Source organism: Manduca sexta, chromosome 15 (genome assembly GCF_014839805.1).
Source record: "Manduca sexta isolate Smith_Timp_Sample1 chromosome 15, JHU_Msex_v1.0, whole genome shotgun sequence".
NCBI classification, from domain to species: Eukaryota; Metazoa; Arthropoda; class Insecta; order Lepidoptera; family Sphingidae; genus Manduca; species Manduca sexta.
In genome coordinates, this window is record NC_051129.1 from 10,993,793 (window position 1) to 11,014,706 (window position 20,914).

Here is a 20,914-nt window from a genome sequence, read left to right on the forward strand (position 1 = left end):
CCGTCCCATGATGTGATAGGGGGCGAGCCTATCGCCATATCGGGCACAAATTCCAGACTCCGGGCTGATACTCAGCAGAAAAAACCCAAATATCACTTTGCCCGACCGCTGTTGTACCGGGCATGCAATACAACTACGCCACCGAGGCTTCTCTTTATGTTGAATCTAATTATCATTAGACCGATTTACAGACGGCATTCATGCATATTAGTACCTAAGATCTGTCGGGATTCCTTTCGAAAAATTTAACTTTTTGCCACTGCAGAATAGACTTAGTTTAAATTGTACGGTCTACATAATCATTAATTTATCCTCTTTCATGAAACCAACCTGGAAAAATCGTGTAAAACAGGCACTGAGTATTACCGCATGGAATCTATAGTCTGCTGATGTGAAATTCAAGTACACTGCTACTTATTCATGGAGGCTAATCACTCCATATTTCTCAATAATCATATTATAAATACAAATACAACATTTTTTATTGCTGAATGTAGGTGCAAAAAAATGTTTTAATATATTCTACCGGGATAGGTACCGGTGTGCATTACAATTTTACTACACTGTGTACTCTAAAAAAAACAAGGCAATTTCTACCCTAAAACCTACATAAGAGCTACGTAGCACGTCACGGTCTTCGGTTCCGATAACATCTGACGTCATTTTCGAATCCGTTAATTTTTTAGGTTATCAAGAATAGATCAAAGTATCGCTGCGGTTATTTTTATCAATATTCGATGCACAATGCGAATATAATTTGAAGATGCACGAGCGTCAATCGATATGACGCTAAACATGACCTCTCTAGGTTACCAGCTTTTAGTTGTTATGCTGACTTGCTTGCTGGTTTCAAACATATTTTGTATGAGAACGGATAACACCTAGTATGTACTAGTTAAACTAACCGCCATAGTAACTAATACTCTTTACCTTTCTCACTTTGTATATGTAAAATAATTGTGTGGGTGTACATAGGATTGATTTTTGTACAACAAAATTATAATGTTACCAACTCTTTTACCAAAAACCACACAATAAAGATTTGATTTAAATTTATTTATATAAATTATAATTTTATTTTTTTAGCTATAGCTAAGAAAGAAAAAAAGGATTTTATTTTGCAACAAACACAAGGTTCATACATATAAACAAACAAACAAAACAGACAAAGAGCACTTAAAACTATGTTTGTTACAAAAAAGGTTCCAACTCAGCAATATGTTAACAGTGAAGCTAGCACTGGTGTTCCGTTAGGCCATTTGTATGAAGATGTCACGGTGGACTAAGTCATACATAGTACATAATATATAATTTGCTTTAACGCTGAAACCCACACGAAGCAGTGCCTTTATCACAGACGTCTCAAAGCTGATATATACCACAGAACAGTATATTCAGCTGTACTGTAGTCAACACTGTTTTGCTTCGCTAAACAAGCAAAACAAAATGTGTTTGCTGTTGTTTGACCTTTATGACAGCACGTGTTCTTACTTATACCTATTTTATTTCTCTCTCACACTTTGTACGTACATTTGCGCTAGCGTTATAGTGCGACCTCATCAAAACAATATATATACGACATGCGCGGGCATATATAAGAAAATATTTCGTGTGTGGCATGGAAAAAACGCACGAACACTCAAACAAAAACATTGACTAATCGGTAATCGCCAAATCTGTACGCGCAATATTTTTTTTATATATACACTACAAAGTGACCCGAACGCATCTAATGGTAAATGGAGTGGACACAGATAGAGATCTGTCTCCACTCCGTCACATATCACACACAACCACAGTGTAATTGACAAGAAATGTTTATCGCTTGTCGGCACATTTATGCCGTTTGATATAAATATATAATATATACGCTATCCCCTAACGCGACGCTTACGAGCGCTAGTATGTTCTACTACCACAGCATTTTTTGCATTATAGCCGACTTTTCAATCCGCTCCCAGTTCCTGCATTCGCCGTGGTACGCCATCATAATAATCCCGTCACAAGTATTCCCTAAAGGAGCAGATTCCGAAACCAGCATACATTTCGCTAATGATTTTTCTATCCCACGGGGAATAGAAATGCATTATGTATCCATTTTATTATGCAAGGAATTAATATACTTTGTGTACTTATATGTGATGATTCTCGATGACGTAGTTGTACTGCGTATGCGGCACAAGTACAAATACCGCGCTGAGGTCCTGGGTTCGAATCCCGGATCGGGTCAATAATAATAGTGGATGGGTTTTTCCACCTTAAAAATGCCTCAGATGCAGGTCGAAGTCAAAAGTTTGTGGTGTGATATCCCCGTGCTTCAGAAAATACTTAAGCCGTTAGTTATACGCCGATCATGTCGGATTGCCGTCTCACCGGTCTTTGAGAGTGAAGAAACAGAGAGTGCGCCTGAGTATTGCGCACACATTCGCGCACTATAATGTCTTCTGCGTACCTGACTAATCTCCGGCGAAATTGGCCGTCATTACCGAAATTTCACTAGAAGGGATTCATGGCTTATGTATTCAACAAATAATAATAAGTTATCTAAAAAATCTAGAATTCAATAAACAAATTAACCTTTTTGTCCCGATATCCCCTTTTCGTTTACTTATAAAAATTGTATCAGAAAAAGATATTTATAATACTTACAAAAACTCATTTGTGTGAGGCGAAACCCTTTGAGCCCTTTATATATTTTCTAATTTATATTTTCGGCAGATATGGATATAGTTTAGAAAACATTTTTGCTTCAAAATACCAAAATCAATACATTTAATTCTCTAATAAAACTCATAGACTACACTTTTTCACTTAAATCTCTTAAATCCTTTAAACCTTATTGATGAGTCAATAATGAATCGTTAAGGATAAAGAACAAAGCATCTAAAGCCAATAAATCAAATTACGTCAACTATACAAAATTTCCGCGCCAATTTTATCTGCATGCCTAATAAATGCAATAAAAACGTTGGCTTAAAATCGTCTACTATATAATAAAACGTGTCAGGTTAGTGCATCATGCAATTAAGTGGGGGATTAACTCTGACGTTATCAATATTAGTGCACCAATAAAGAATTATCGCTTAACATCGAGGGCGTGAGTGAACAGGATTGTGATTAGTATGAAAAAAAATATTTGTGTTATAACTTTTCTAATATTTTAAATTATTTTTTTAAGAATGTCTAGGGAAATAAGCAAGGGAATTATAAGCATACAGTCCGTCGGTGGCAAAGGGTGAAATTTTCCGAAAGGATGCCCGACACAAAATGTAGGTACTAATTATATTTATTAGACATTAGCCCACTATGCTATAAATATGAAATATTTATACATGTATTCTACTTTTAAAATTATTTCAGCAAGTAATCCGACAATAAATGTTACGTAGCCAACAAATAAGATGTTTATAATAGAAAACATAAATATAAATAATTTTAGTATGTAAATATTTTTAATTCGATTATTTTTTGGCCTTAAATAATTATACCAAGGATCGGGGTACAAGTTCAATATTTATAAATGTTATTTCTAGTATAGAAGCCGTGGATTAAAAGTATAAAATCCACTCGTAAAAAAAAAATCGTTTATTAATTTATAATAAACACTCTTACTACTGAAATCAAAGCACGGTCACACATCAGTTTACCCAATATAATGTAATCCAATGTCTTTTAATAGCCCTTTATCTTTTAGTAACACGTACTGGATTAAACCCATTGTTCACGAGCGTGCCTCAAAAATCATGGTGTCTGACCCTTCTCTTACTTCTTACATTTCTGACACAAGGTTATAGCCCAAATCCAACACGCCTTGCATCTGACTCACTAAGATATCCAGAATTGACCCGTTTTAAGTTCAAAGACTTGGAAGTACTCAACCGGTATTATATGCCGTAACAATTTTGGATCCGTCTTATCTTTCGGTGATATCAATGGCATTAGTTTTTTATCTCTGGGGCAGATTATGTGTACTTTAGATTTTGTTGGGGCAGCGATAAATGACGTCATCATGTGGAACTTTTCCATACTTCTTTAATTCGTATGTTGTGTAGATACATATAACACACATACGGGGATATTTTGACATTGCGTTAATAAATTAAATCGCATACTTCTTGAAATAACACTTTACAATAAGTGACTCGAACTGTTGATGACAAATACAAGAATGTATGTTTCAAACAAAGTGAATATCAATAAAAACGTATAACAAATATGTAAACACGATAACATACATAAGTGTGTGTATCAAAAACACGGCAGTAATTCTGCGATACAATATTTCGAGTTTTGGTGTTGTACGAAAAACCCTTCGGAGTCCTTTTCATTATTCGACATACTAATCAAAATCCAAGTAGTTTTATATACCCCACTAACAAGCTTCTAACGTACTATGTACAGACATATGTTAGGGATGGATAATCCATTGCCGGAGATAATAGAATTACGAGTACAATTAGTGTGTTCGTCGAGCCGACGCTACGGGGAAATATACTAATCAATATAGATTTACGTGTGAGTAGTAATCCATTCATCTGAATATAACGCAATTTGTAAAGAAACAAACGAAGACAATTATTATCGTTTGGATTACGCAATGAATAAGTCAATGAAAACTATATTGTTTATTAATATATTAACATGAAGTGCAAATATTAATAAAATGTTGTTATGTAAAGTAATGTATAAATATTAAATAATTTAATTAATATGCTCTTTTTGCAATTGAAAAACACGAACGCACTTATCGCAAAACAAATAAGGTTTAATTATTTGTATTTCATCCGAAGTATATATTGACGAACAAGATTTAATTTATTTTACTAACATAAACATTTAAAGAATTTTTAGTTAGTACAGTAATTTAGATAAATGTTTTTCACCGCTATTTTCATTATGCCCAATAAAAAGCAATTTTCTTCGCGTTTTAAATTGAAACTAATTTGAAACATTCTCATAGAGGGTGATGATACGTAAAATGAAATCCACGTTCCAAAGCGAATACGAGCATAAAAGGGCGAATATTCAATTGAAAACACGCCATTAATGCTGTCCAGAGATGTAAAATAATTAGAAAAAGTAAATTAAAAGTATATTTGAGCTTCATCCCAATTAATTAATTCTCAAATGATAATTCGGCGGACAGGGCTCTTTTTTCTCAAACAAACAATTTTGTAATTTCGTCACGTCGTAATTATTTTTTTTTATGAAAAGTTAATTGTGTTCCGGCGGGAAATTAAAAATGGGATAATGTAAAGACAAGAGATAAAATCAGGTTAAGTATGATAGAGCCCTTAAGGTACAATCAAGTATAGCCAACATTATAATGAGAAATAACAAATTTGGTCTCATAGTTAACGAAGTTCAAAAATAAAAAGAAGGTTGCTATACTGTATTGTAGACTAACATTCAGATATAAAGTAACATACAAGCTTTTCTTTTTTCTCTATAACCGTTTATAAAATACATTATATAACATAAATAAAACTAAGTATAACAAATACGTATGACATTTTGCGAGCTCACTCCAGTTACGTCTCCACACGGACCGGCACGCTCTGGCACAGGCTGTTTATCGAATACTACCTGGATACGCAATATACACTCGGTAGTTTAGACGTAATTACTAATCATCAAAACTTTAAGGCTTCCAATATAAGAATAATATAGTTCACTCGCACAACCCAAGAGTTTCCTTCGAAACGAGGAAGCATGAAATCACAGAGCTATAAAAAAATCTTATCAGTAAGCGCCAGTCTTCAACACTGTAAGCCTCCTAAACCCTCGTCAACGGTAAATGGAATAAAAATATAAATCAATTTATGTAGTGTGAACTCTATTGTGTGGACATTGAATTGATAATAAAATGTAATATAACGGACAAAGGAATACCAATTGGTGGATTGTTACATTTGAATAGATGTTGACCACACGATATGGTCTAAGTCATGAGAAAGTATCCTAATTGGTTAAAATACCTTACTTTTTAATTCAATTCTTACTTTGAAACTAATATTCATTCGAAATGTGACGATATTTCGACGTCGAAGTCAACTCCGAAACCCTCGTACCGATTTAAATAAAATTTATCACACATATAGAACATAAACAGATCTACCATAGGTTTTATGTTTACAAAGTATTTACTAAGACTTATACTAAGGACTGTCTTACCTGCTGACGGTACCGCGAGAAACACCAAAATTGATTGCAAAGAGACTGATAAATATCGTACAGAAACAGTCGATTCCTTGAAAGTTTGATGAACCATTAATCCCACTAATCATGTTCAAATGGATATGTATCATAAATAATAAGGATTAAAAATTATTAAGATATTCATTAATTTGTTATGTACATATAAAGACAATAATTATGATCAACGATTATCTCGTCTAATTCTAATTTATGATTGATAACATGTTCAAATTAATTAAACGCTTCATAAAAATATATAATTACACGTGTTGGTAGAATTCAAATGAATAATCGAATTAATGTTATTGTGTCAAATATAAAAATTAAAATATAATATTTACGTATTCAGTGCTTCAAAATTATCATCAAATATCGATTTCTATTTTGTCTACCAATGTGCGAACATTTTTTGTTAATTGACAAAGAACATTTTAATTTTTCACGACAATGTTCCATTTTTAAATGAATTTCGGTAGAGGGCGTGGGTTCTGCCTTACGTTTGGCAATCAATCAATGCTTTTAAATAAGGCAAATATAAATTACATTGTCGCCCAAAGTTCTTCCCCTGGGCGGGTGAGCAATCGTTTGCGGTGTTCGAATGGCAACAGTACAATTGTCGGGGCTGGAACTGCGAAGTGATTGGTGTTATCCATTTATTACTATATCACTTTTAAAGACCACAGTTGCGCAACGCGCGATTCTTAATAGGAAAAAATATAGTTGTAAATGTCCCTATACATGAGGTTAAAATGCCACCTTAGTTTATTATTTTATCTCCCGCTGTGCTATAGAGGAAAATGGACAATTAATATTTCCAACTCCTTCCTATCTTTCTATTTAATGAATTTCGTTGTGGGATAGAGACAAATTAGTGATCTCTGAGACTCGCCGAGTTTCAGCGCTCGGTGGCATACAATGCCACTACTGATACTGGCTTACAGGAGTTTTCTTAGGGTACGAGAGCGGGAAAGTCTCTGGACCAAACCTTAATCGAAGTCGCAGTAACTTTTACCGTAAAGCAAATGCTTTTTTTTCATGAAAGATACCAAAATACCCACAGTTGCGGTAAGAAAAGGTCGGAGATACCAAGAGTAGTTTCGTATAGACTTGTTAATTTGTTGCCAATATGCACTACACAATGAAATAATAGCTTCAGCCTGTGACTTTAATAGGAGCTTAGTATTTATCGGCAAGATAACAACGTGTACGCAACGCTTAAATTTAACACGTTATCACAAGAAAACTGCGAAAACTTTTTCATCCTTTTTTACATCATAAGTGCGTTTATTTATCGCATCCACGAATAAATATAACTTAACGTCAAGTTTGTGCTGAAGTAAAATAAACTCAACCTCATATTTTTCATCCAAATATTAATAAATTCAAAGTTCATTAGTGCATCTCGGCTTTAATGATGGAGTCTAACGTCAGATGCTTGAGCTACTTTCTGACTCGAGTGAAACTCGGCCAGCTCTTAAAACTATGATAGCGCAGAGGTTAATGGATGAAGTCGTATGTGGAATTTAATCCATAATTTATGAAATGAAATATAAAGAAGAAAATTTTGACCGGAAACCTCCTTATTTTATCCATATTATTTAAGTTCGCAACGAACCTACGATTTTGTGAGTAAACATTTTAGTTTATGGACATAGAAGGTAACATTACGTGACCTACTCTTTCGCTCTCTTGGACTATGAAAAAAGTCATTGTAAGGTATACAGCGTAGTACAAAATGTATCTATGCACCAACAAGCGTAGATCTGTGAATATGATATTGTTTTTATTCAAACTATATTTTATCTAACTTTGTGTTTAAATATTCATATCGTTCGTGGAATATTAATGCTCGTGTATTTTCCACTTTTCTATGTATTTAACTTAAATGTAATTTGTAAAAATTCGCGGCATGAATGATTCTTAACTTTTATTAATGTTTTACTTATGTCTGCCCGCGGGAAAGGTCTCTTTCGAACGTGTACTCTTTCGAGATGACTTTAGCCTTTATGGCAATAGTGATCAATGATCATGTTCTTTTTGTATGCAAAATTTCATCCAAATCCATTCAGCGTTTAATTTTAACAAACATCAAAATCTTTCGTATTTATACAATTTACTAGCGAAATTAGCACAAACTTTACTTATCAGCTTTAATATGTACTAAACATATTTGGCGAGTACTTAAACAAACTGCCCATAAACCTTACCAACTCCATCTAAAACCTATGAATAACAAAGCAGTCCTCCAAAGATACGGCGCTGCACTCATCGCCTTGACACATAAGTTCCATATTTGCAACTGGTTAAAATTCAAGCAGGAACATAACAATCCCCCCATTTTACATTGCTACTTACCCTTAGAAATATACAGACTAGTTTATTTATTGCAATAAGGTACACCAATAGTATTATTATTCAATGCAATAAAATAATAAAGTCTATTATGGGTACTACTAATAGGTCTGGCTACCAATGTCTCGTAAAATCACTCGTGTAGTCAGTGCCTTCAAGGGCTAAAATACTTTTAGGTAAAACCGACTCGAGGCTTCAGCGATATCGCTCGATTTCGCATAATCGCACTATCCAGGTCTTCGTGACGCTTACCAACAAACAAACGGCTTGCTCGACTCGACATTGTGTTCTAGCAAAAATCTTTGCTATAAGGCAATAGCTACCTTCCCAAACAGACTCATACGTACCAGACGCCGTATAATACTATAAGAACAAATATGGAGTGATGTTTTATGACAAAATATTAGACATTAATTCGGTATAAAAATGTGAAAATACGTTTATGATTATGAGCCATGAAACGTGGACGCTTTCAGCTGGAGGCATTATCGGTGGTTATTATTTATTTTATGGCTTTCTAGCATTCACATTACCACGTCATTACATCGCTGTATCTTTAAGTTGTACTTCCTTTGATAAACTATAAGCTATTTTACCTTTTTTATATATGCAGTAGCGATAAATAAGCTAATCAAATTATTGCAAACGCCACAATACACAGTAGAAAAATTAGAAACAAGTTTGAAACACGTTCTGAATGGCGAATAAATACTCATAAATACATGGAAAACTATTAATTCTTGGAGAAAAAACGGGACTTTATTTTTATAATGCAACTACAAACATATCTTGCGCATTATTGTTTTAGTACAAAATGTTCATATCCACAAACACTTTATCGCTCCTGTGATTCAATGACGTCACAGTTAGCAGCACTAGTTCAGACTTAAATTCATTACCTACCACGTGCCAACAATCAGATTATACTGGCTTTACCGTAGCCGACGCAAACATGCACCTATTTCAAAAGCTAATTGCAATTTCAGATGGAAAGTTCATCTTATAATATGTAGCTGTTAGTTTTTATATAAACGTCGAAATTTACTTTGACTAAAGCCTAAATACCCCTTCCATTAATTTATGTAACCATCAGCTACAAGGTACTGATGAACATAGACTTCCCTGTGGCATCCCCCAAAAATTTGCCGACCGATCTGTTGTAAACGGATCCAGTGACTTTCTGCAATCTTTATCACTTCATGGACACGGATCTATCCATCTTGAACGTTGATAACCAACGCTATACTTATTTAATCTGGTTGAGAAGTCTCTTTACCGTATTGAAAAATAAACGATCGCTCCTTCCCATTTTAATCCTGAACGGAAGGAAAGGATCCACAATATCTTTGTCATCCCCGCGGTCGACAATGGATACTTAATATATGAGGTGACCTTATAGCTATTTACCACGAAACAAAAAAAATAACCTCAAGCTGCCATTCAGGACCACTATGACTACTCAATATATGAGGTGACTTTATTGCTAATTTACCACGAAACAAAAAAAAAATAACTTGAAGCCAGCATTCAGAGTAGGTAATAAATAAAATTTTGCTTATTGGTCAGAGAATAAATAAACCAGCCACCGCTCGGCTTTACGCTCCAGATAACAGAAGCGTTGAGCGTAATTAATGATAATTTACTCAGAAAGATTAATTATACTTACCAAATTTGGCTATTTATTAATTAAAACACTTTAGAAAGAATATACATTCGGCTTTAAAGCTCATTTTAAGTTATATAATTATCTGATTTCAAATTTGTAGTTCAAAACAACTAGCCGCAGTAATGTAAAATGTAGTTAATTAATGTAACCATTTGTGAGATTACTTAATTAAGTAATAGAGCTTGATTTTAAATAGCCAGACAAACAGTCCATATTGTCATTTAGCTATAAAAATAATTAATGAATTAGGTAATATGTATGTATGAATCCCTTCTAGCCAAGCCTCCACCACGGACGGTGGCACAAGTGCACTCTCTGTTACGTCACACTCACAGTCCGTTGAAACGGCAATCCGACATGACCAATGGCTTAACAAAACATTTCCAAGTTACGAGTTTACTCTATCATATAGAAAAAGGCCCCTGCTTGACTCATCTTGTATTGAGTTATATATGGTTCAAATAAATAGTTATATAAAACTAAATAGATCAGAAGTAGTACATTCACAAAAGTTTTTCAAGGACAAACCAGGAAAAAAATTGTACCTACACACCAATTTCAATACCAATTAAGTCACAGATATAAATGCTGGTCGACATCTGGCCAGTCCATAAATGTGGTGAGATATCAAATAACATAGTATGAAAGGCACATCTGCCGCATCCACATGGCCCTCACAAATGGACCTTTTGTGCGCGTCCTGTTATGCGGGATAGGGTTTGTGCACGTGGCCTTGCAAGTTGAACACTAAGGCTATTGGCACAAAAGCAATATTCTACTGACACATTTTTTAATTGATATTTTTTTTATTCATCGAAATTATCTGGTGACGTAATGATATCAATAAACATATGAATTAGATGTATTAAATCATCGATATATATGTACTACGTACTATATTTGGCGTTCTGAACATTCACTGTGTTCAACTGATTTGAACTGATATCCATTCAAACTGACTTTAGTATGGTCAATATTGACAGCTTATGGTTGAGTATGGAGGGGCTCATGATATAAGAACTCGAATCTAAGTGTAAACTCTTTTTATATTTTTCCGAAAAATACAATGTACTTTAAATTTAGGGAATTGTTTAACTGCCCGATCAACTTCAAACATATTTTAAATATAAATAACCAACGAAGTCATAACATCACATCCATGGCATATTAAATAGCAATTTATAAAATTCCTTTAAAAATCGGTTAGTGAACTCAAATGAAAATGAATTACTTTAGCTATGAAAGCATCTTGAATCGTATTTATAGATGTAATGTAACGGGCCTGCATTTCATTACGTTCCCACTCAGAGTAACGCGCTAATGGCCGTCACTGACAACATTAAATGTACCGAACTATATTGAAGCTAAGCGTCACTGCCCACGATGCGTTATACTTGTACACTAATTTATAGAAACATACTATGAAGGGACAGATCTGTAGCCAAATGGATGGTGTAAGTGCCTAGCGCAGCACTTTTTTTATACAAATTAATGAAAAACAAGCGCGTCGTCCGCCTAATTTAATAGAATTGCATAGCATTTCACTGCACTTGTAGCTTGGGACATTAGATATTTATTTATTTAATTAATAGCCATTAAAATAACAATTGTTCCATTAAAATAACATTGTTATGGTCGCGTCTACTTACAGGAGTAAAACAAAATTTATATAAAAATTAAAATAATAATTAATATGTAATTAAAATTACAATACGAATTAAAGGACATTAAATCAAAATATAAATATAATTGTAAATTAAAAAATGTAACTACAAATAATACCAAGATAAATAGAATAAAAACAAAAAAACATCAAGCATAGAAACCATGAAGTATTATATAAGCATCATCGCATCACTTGTATTATAATAAAAAGTGGAAATATTGTTAAGTTTCATAATGACCAGTCACTGACTTCAATTTTCTATGTTATTTTCCTTGGTTGCTAAATGCTAACGTTATGTTTGGCTATTGTGCGATGCGCCCTGATTGAGGCCATATATTTCCAATTCCCTGAATCAACATTTTACCTATTGATGCTGTATCCCAATTTATCTAGCAACGTTTCCAATGCCTGTAGTAAAATATTTACAGGTTCCGACAATGTTCATGAGCCAAATTAAACCAAATACATACATCTAATAAGAATTATCGGCACGATTTTGATTCTTGTTGTCGGTTTTGTCAACATGATTTTTATAAGTAAGTATTTTCTTTCATAATATGTTGAAAATGATCGCCAATTCATAAGCGTCGTGAATGCTACAATAATCTTGGACGCCGCTAAAAAACTGATTAAGGACTTTACTGTCCTGTCATCAGAACATAATTTTGGAAAATACCCACCGTGAAGAGACTTCATTATACAAATAAATGTGTCTCGAGTTACGGCACCTAGACGAATCTAGTAGTCTATAAAAAGTTATTTCTCGTCAGACTACTAGCCCTGAATGGCATTTTTACAAGGCGACATAGCAATACCGACCATAAGTCTAACTAGTAAAGGTTATTACTCCACACTCAGAGCCGGCAGTTAACTTTAATGATAAAAATAATTGTAGCTTACGTGTTTAGTTTAACTGTTAATGTAAATAAACAAATAAAATTGTTACTAAACTTACTAATTCGGTTATTTTCACACCCAGAGTGAATTAACGCGTTATATTACACTTAGATGATTAAATATTATTTAATACACGAAAAATTTAATACAAAAATATATTTAAAAAATTTACCCAAACCCAAAACCTTTACCGAAACCCTAAGCCTTTTACCAAAGCCCGAAGCTTTTACCGAAGCCCGAAGCTTTTACCGAAACCCAAAACCTTTTACTGAAGCCCGAAGTTTTTACCGAATCCCGAAGCTTTTACCGAAGCCTTTGTAAAATTTTGTACAACTGTAACACAAAATGTAACTTGTACCGTCCTACAAATAGATTAAAGACATCCAACCTTTTTGCCCTAATTTTAATGACATAATTTTCATGCCTTTTGAATGTTTGTATGTGAAATGTGCCCGAATACCGCCCTTTGTTTTCCCAGAGACATTCCGAAGATTTTACATTTAAAGCGTTTACATCGAGTCTAACGTCAGAGATTACCATTACACATATTTTAGAGACTATAGAGAATAAAATATTAAAAATGTCTGTGTGAGAAAGTATTGCTAAATTATTCATTTGAATGGAATGACGATAATTTTGAAGTATTAAGTGAACACGGTTGGCGCCGTAATCACAAGTCCCAATGAAAATTAATCTTAATATACCTTTAATCTATACATATTATAAAACAAAGTCCCCTTTTCTATCTGTCTGCATGTTATCGAGAGAGCTTAAGACCCTAGGAAGGTTATAGGCTACTTTCTATGCTGAGAAAATATATAGCGGAACTTTTATTCCGGAAAACTCCTTAACGCGGGCGAAGTCGTGAGCAAAAGCTAGTAATATATAAAAAGGAAAGTTTCATCGTCTGTATGTTTGTTAAAAAATCAACGCACAAACAACTGAACAGATTTGTATGAAGTTTTGTAAACGGATAGACTATGTCCTAGATTAACATTCAGACTTTTGCTATGGAACAAGTAAGATTTAAAAGGTATTAAGTATAAAGTCAAATTTTAAGTACAAGAACAGAAGTTCAAACGGTCGAAGACGTGAACAAAAGCTAGTCAATTTATTATAATAATTGAACCTAATACTCCCCTTCTGGGGCCTTATTCTCTATGACAATAACTCGTAACGCGGCCGTGCCACGTTATTTTCATGAAATTAACGTGGAACGCTACTATATGCCAATTTTTATTGTCTTAAACGCAACGTTATGCCTTACGTGTTTTTTATGCACTATCAAAATAACAATAATAATAATATAATTCTTTATTACACAAAAAAAAACAATAAAAACATAACGACAACAATAAAAAAAATAAAACATAAAGAAAACAAATACAAGACAATATGGTTACACAATGGGCGGTCTTATCGCTAAAAGCGATTTCTGCCAGTCAAACTTCGTGTAGAATAGAGAACAAAACCCTAATGTAACTCGTTCGTACAAAATATATTTTCTCATGTACTTTGACTTATCATAAGTGCACCTATGTTCGCCTATGTGATAAATAAAGCATTTTATTTTATTTTAAATTATGAAAAATAGTTTTATATTTCGCAAATGTCGAAGGCTTACCGCCAGTCAGCCTCGGCCTATAATAATTATAATAAAATATTTCCTCACAGTAACCCTCTTACCTTTCTCGAGGTAATTTGAAATCGCCCAGTTAAATTAACTCTTGTCCGTGGTCCAACAGCCCTTATTTAAATCGGGTGCTAAGAATAATTTTCGTTGGGCTGCCACCAATTTATCAAGACAAAAAACACTTTAAAGCGTATTAAATAAGGTATATTTTAATGTTAATTTTAATATCCTTGCCAGTCCATTACTAAATAGGCTGTTTTCATTTCAGAAAGCTGTAACTTTTGTTGTTATTTATATTGGGAAAACAAATTTTCGTAAAGAAATAAAATGTTTGCTGTATGTTTTAATATTTATATAAGGAAGAAGAATATATTTTCGTATACTCATTTACACAGTGTTTAAATTAAGTAAGTAATGAAATACTCAAATTTAAATAAAACAAACAAATGAACAAGGAATTCTAGAAAAATGTAGAAGAAATTTGAATATTTAAAAAATAATTAAGTCATCAATGATAATTAAAAAAAAAGCGATTAAATGTTTATATTTAGCGAAAGGACTTTATTCTACATCAAAAATACTGACAAAATAATGCGTTATGTTAATTAACTTATTAATATATAGTAAATTACATGTTTAATTTAGGAACATATAAATACCTAAAAAAAACGGTTCTTTAATTTGAAAATCGAATTCCCAAATAATTTACGTCGATAAAAGAAACGACTTTATAAGCACACATAAACTAGACCTATAAACCTGAATCTGGCTTCTAGAAGCCATTACGCTTGTAAAGATCGGCTAGACATTCTAGTGTCTCGCATTATGTGGACCTTGGGCATCGAATACAGTTGAGAAACCCACCGATTTAATGAACTGTTCATTATCCATGCGTTTGTACCTCGTTGACGTAGGGTTCTCAATTTTTATCATTTCTAGACCCAACGAATTTCATACAACTTATTCTTATTAATTTTATAAATAAGCTGTTCGCGGTTTCGCGTGGTTGAAAGAGTGTCGGTCTGAAGGTGAAAAACTAAAAAACTACCGAATGAGCTCGGATGTAATTTGATGTGAAGATATTTTGAGATCATAGGAAGGATATAGGCTATTTATATCCCGTAATAATAGGTATAATATAATATAATGGATTTTTATCGTGGAAAAATCTTTCACTGAAAAGCTTGTAATATTACATTATAATATCCTTCTGGTGTAACTATAACGTAAAATTTGTTTTGTTATAGAGGCGGGCAAGCGGGTGACCATTTCTCTTTCTCAACATCGACAACACCCAGAGAATTGTGACTCATCAACATATTAATGAAATTAATGAGGTTAGTACTACTTTTTTGGATCTTCAACAATTTTAATAACAGAACGAAAAGAAACAGCAAAGCAGTATTCTATGTTCATTTTGTAAGAGCAGTATTACCCCCGCCGAACTTTTTTTTATCCGTGCACAGCACGATACCCCACTACACCTGATGTTAAGTGAAGTGGGGTCCAATATAATGCCGTCTGGCGAGAGATGATTACCCCGCGGCAGTCGATAAAATTATGCCAGCCTGTCGGAAGCGGAAATACACAGGCTGATCCCGGAACACGACACACTTACGTGGGCCACTATTACGGGTCTCAACACCTTGTTTGTGGTGGTCGCTATCTTAGCATAATTAGCAATATCACTATTTTAATAAGTATAGTTTTTATTCAAAGAAATTATGTCTTTCTCTACCTTCTGATTAGAAATTTATTATGGATTGATTATCCTAGGTTTTCCTTTTTTATTTCGGAGCAGCTATAGCCTAGTTGGGTGTGAAACAGTCTCTCGAGACGATAGTCCGCATCTTCAAGTCCCAAGAGCACACCTCTGACTTTTCTAAAGTTATTTGGTTTTTCTTCATGAATTATCGCTTGATCTACGGTGGAGGAAAACATCGTGAAGAAACCTGCATACCTGAGAAGTTCTATATAGGAATTTTAAGGGTGTGTGAAATCTACAAACCCCGCAGCGTGGTGAACTTAGCCCTAATCCCTCTCTACTGAGAGGGATTAAGAGCTGGGCCTCCTACTACTGTAGGAGGAGGCCCGTGCCCAGTAATAGGACAATATATAATTGAGGAATGACATTATTGTTACAATTCCGTTTTGTGACTAACCCTGATTATGAAAAAATAGGCATAGACAATATCGAATTTAAATAAAATACTTCTACAGACATAGGTCTAAAAAGAAAAATCAAATCACTCGTTTAAAACGCAAATTCCTCGTAATAGCATCGTAAAAACAAACATAAAGCATTGACCTCTGGACTCGCCTACAAAACAATGTCTATCAATGACGTACATCCATAGGCAAAAACCATTGAACACAACAAATAATGGCTTTTGTTTATATTTTTTTCTCCACTAAAATATTATTGTTTGGACTTATGTGATGGTTTTATGACTTAAAGAGTATGCTTCTGTAAATAATCTTGTAAACAATCTAATTCTAGCTAAAGACTTTGATAGGACGTATCTCATATTAGCTGGTGAGAGAGAATTACCTATTTTTAAACCGACTCCAAAGAAGGAAGGTTTGCCAGCTGAGTAACAAACAAAACAGTAAATATGCCCATTTTATAAGGCTCTAAGCTAAAAATATATTAAATGCGCATATAAATATAAAAATACTAATCGGAAATCAGATTATAGTGTGTTCTTAAATTTAAATATTTCTTGGACTGTTTCGTGGAGACGGTTTCATTTATTAAAAAGTTTTATGTAATACCAAAATTAAAGCACTACATCGGCCAGTTACTATAAACTATGCACTTAATTAAATTACTGCAAATGTATTTTTATATTTTGATTAGTGTAACAATTATTTGTGAACCCATTAAAATAAGAAAAAAGAACTTAACTTTTTTACAACGATACGGGATACCGTCTTAATTAATTAATGTTTAACTCAAACCGCATATCCCTTACATTAAAAATCAAAAAGGCAAAACTAATTGGCAACGGACATTGATAGATTGGCTGGTTGATTAATAGGAGCAATGAAGGGCGACTTGAACGGTCAAGGCGGAACATGTAACACTAATTGTCAGTTTATTTATGACTGGCTTTTGCTCGCGACTTTGCCCTCATAACAAAGTTTTTCGGGATAATAAGTCCCGTTATATATCTTCCGGGGATAGGAAATAGCCTATGTCCTTCCCAGGGTCTCAAACTATATCCGTACCAAATTTCATGGAAATCCGTTGGGTAGTTTTTGAGTTTAGCGCGTCCAAACAGGCAGACTGGTGCGACGGGAACAATCTTTTTAGGACATTTATTATAACTTTTTAAGAGACACAATTGTTTCATACATGATTGTCGCGGAATTTTAACAGTTTACGAAGCGCAGGCAACATATGCTCTAAAAATAAACCCGTTTTTGCAACATTTCTCATTGATGCTCCGCTATCTGTCATAGCGTGATGTGATATAGCCTTCCTCAATAAATGGCCTGTCCAACATTAAAAGATTTTTTCAATAAGAACTTATAGTTTATGAGATTAGCGCGTTCAAAAACAAATAAACAAACTCTTCAGCTTTAGCAACAAGTATATAAATATAGATTTAAGTGACATGATTTTATTAAAAATAACAACATACAGTATACTCGTTCCACGATGCCAAAGTTGGGAATAGGTGGCGCAACTTAACCAAAAGAAAGATTACTCCATGTTCAGAGGATCACGAACCTTAGCAATGAGGAATACGATGCGAGGAAGAGGAGAATCACGAACCTCATCAATGAGAACTATGATACGAGGAGGAAAAGATATACCCGTGATTTTTAGACGTGATTTCGAACTCTCTGTTCGCAATTATAATATTCCTACTAAAGTTTTTTTTTAATGGCAATTGTACATTATGCCAATTTCAAGTTCCTACTAAAGTTTATCAATCATATAACATACCTACTCAATTATAGGGACAAACTCGACAATAACCCAAAACGAGTTTGTTAATAACCTCTGACTTAATTTGGGAATTTAGACAAAAATCGTCCTTGTGTCAATAAAACAGACTTATTTTTATAAACTACGTAGTTAACATTCACGTCAAAATAAGCGCTTTAAAGGTCAAAGGACAATGCCCAAAACCAGGCTATCTTTGCGTCAGTCATGCGTCTTAACCAAATAACCATGTAAAATCATAATTTTAATTATTACTTCATTTGTATTTATTTCAGTCATGAGCTAATAGGGGTTTTAAAGATATGAAAAAAAAAGTTATTTAATTGTTGCAAATCAAACACCGGATAATTTACTGCCAATATGGCGAATTGATACCAATTTATAACAAATTCCCCTTTTAAATGGAATAAAAAAGTTAATATACACAATAAATGTGACTGTACTTGAATCTATAATAAATGGATTAAATATATTATTCATTAAACAAAAATATTGTTATAAAAAAAATATATTTCACTTAATAATTATGACCAAACTCCAAATAGCTGGTAAAAAAGATAAAATATTAATCCTTCTAAAACAAACAAATGGCGACTTGTACTTGCATTGACAGAAATACTAAAGTCAGCTAAAACATGTCTGGACTTTATTTTTATTTAAATGAATATATGGGTACTGATTTTTATTACACTGGCAACTGAAATTAATGACATTTTGACACTTTAGATTTGTTTGAATGAAAATATTTCATTATTAAAATATTTTACTCAAGATCGGAGTGTTATTCTTATGTATTTTAATGTTGAGTCGAGAAATTCACTGTTTAGAAACAAGGTGTATAGCGTGTGTTCCGAACTTTGAGACGGAAGGCTTTTAGTTAGCAGCACAATGTCATCTAGAGCCTACACCCGGGACAATTAATCGAGACGACATATCCCGACGGTGTATTAACTGCACCATTGCGGTGCCACAGCAACGATAAGTATATTTCTTAGACAAGCTATCCAGTTTGTAAGTTACGTAGATTATTTTTAACCTACCCACAACGTGGGAAAAATCTTGCAAAAACTAAAGAAAACAGTTTAACAATAATAATAATCTGAACATGTTTACTCAACTTCTACATTATATTTTAGGTTTCAAGGCTTGAATTAATTTGTGCTGCCTGCTGGAGATCAGTTAATAGAGAGGTTCACAGGCAAGAGCAACATGACATGACCCGACCAGCACTGCAAGAAGTCATTCACTCACTTCAGCATTATTATAGCGTGTTGCGGCCACATCAAGTTCTTGTTTGTTTTCTGGGAAGCCATATCTATCAAAAATACACATCTATATAAAAATATACATCGGATTTCGTATTTCTTCTTTTATTTTTCTTTTCCTATGATAAGTAACTATTTGCCTAATCAGGCTGTGAAGTTAGTTCCTGGGTTTCTGTTCGATTTCCAGGCCAAGCAAGATTTTATCTCTGTTTTTCTAAAATGACTTGCCTGGGATCGGAATCCTCCAAAGAGGGTTGGCGTCTGACATAAGGCCGGTCATAAAAACTAAGCTGAATCTATTCTGCAATATGTGTTGACGCCATATTGAAATGAGATAATGGTAGGTGAAAATAAAGATTAAGTTAATCCACGTAATAGAATAAGTCATAAGTCAGAAAAATATGTACTTACACAAAGGGTCGGGTAGTATATGCTCAGTGGAAAAACTAATATTCCGCCATACTATTTTAGAAGTTTTATTGGAGCTTCGTCTCATCAGATATGTTAATACCTATCAGTTTCTTATAAGGGCGATTAAAGCTAAGTGAAAAGAATGTCCAATAATTGTTTACTTATAGCAATATCAAGTAGCTACTGCAATATTGAACTTAATTAGGCACGTAGGTACTTTCTACCGTACATTATTGCAGTTCATACTTAACCTCAAAATAACCGAGTTATTAAAATTCTGATTACTCCGAACTCCCATCGAATATCCAATTGTCTTCGATTTGTATAAGATTTAGGATATATTACCTATAGTTTAGTGAAGGTTTTGTACAGACGCAAGCGTAGCCCAACTTTCATACAAAAATGGGCATTCTCCTTTATAAATAAACTGTTTAAACCTTGCCCTATTGGCCGCGTAAAAGATAAAATATTATATGAGTTCAGCCCTGTGTTAATACAAATACTGACCCGCTTTCAAAGGGATTATTTTCAATTCGTAATTTTGAGGTCTCAATTAAACCAGTTTCCTAACATTTAACCCCTCGTCTTTAGATCTAATTATAATAAAAGTTTATTAATAATTGTGATCAAGTAGTAATATTGAAATAGATAAAAATTAAGACTAATATATATTTCTATACTATTATATGAAGCTGAAGAGTTTGTTTTGGGAAAAACTTTTTCACGCGGATGGAGTCGCGAACAAAAGCTATCAAGTAATAAAAGTTAGATAGTTTAGTTAATAATTTAAAAAAATGATAATTTTATATGAGAATGTTTGTAAAAATTTTTGAATGTTCAAGAAACTGCTGTAACCGCTGAACAGATATGG

At 33.4% G+C, this 20,914-nt stretch overlaps 1 protein-coding gene across 2 annotated transcripts in view; it reads left to right on the forward strand.

Moving 5' to 3' along the window:
* The window catches only part of LOC115453951 (neuropeptide Y receptor type 2-like), a 65,777-nt gene that overhangs the window by 17,581 nt on the left and 27,282 nt on the right, over nt 1-20,914 (forward strand). For both annotated transcript variants that reach the window (XR_005112381.1, XM_037438821.1), the window contains exon 2: nt 15,660-15,749. The gene's annotated coding sequence lies outside the window, so the exon portion shown is untranslated. The remainder of the gene's footprint in view (nt 1-15,659; nt 15,750-20,914) is intronic.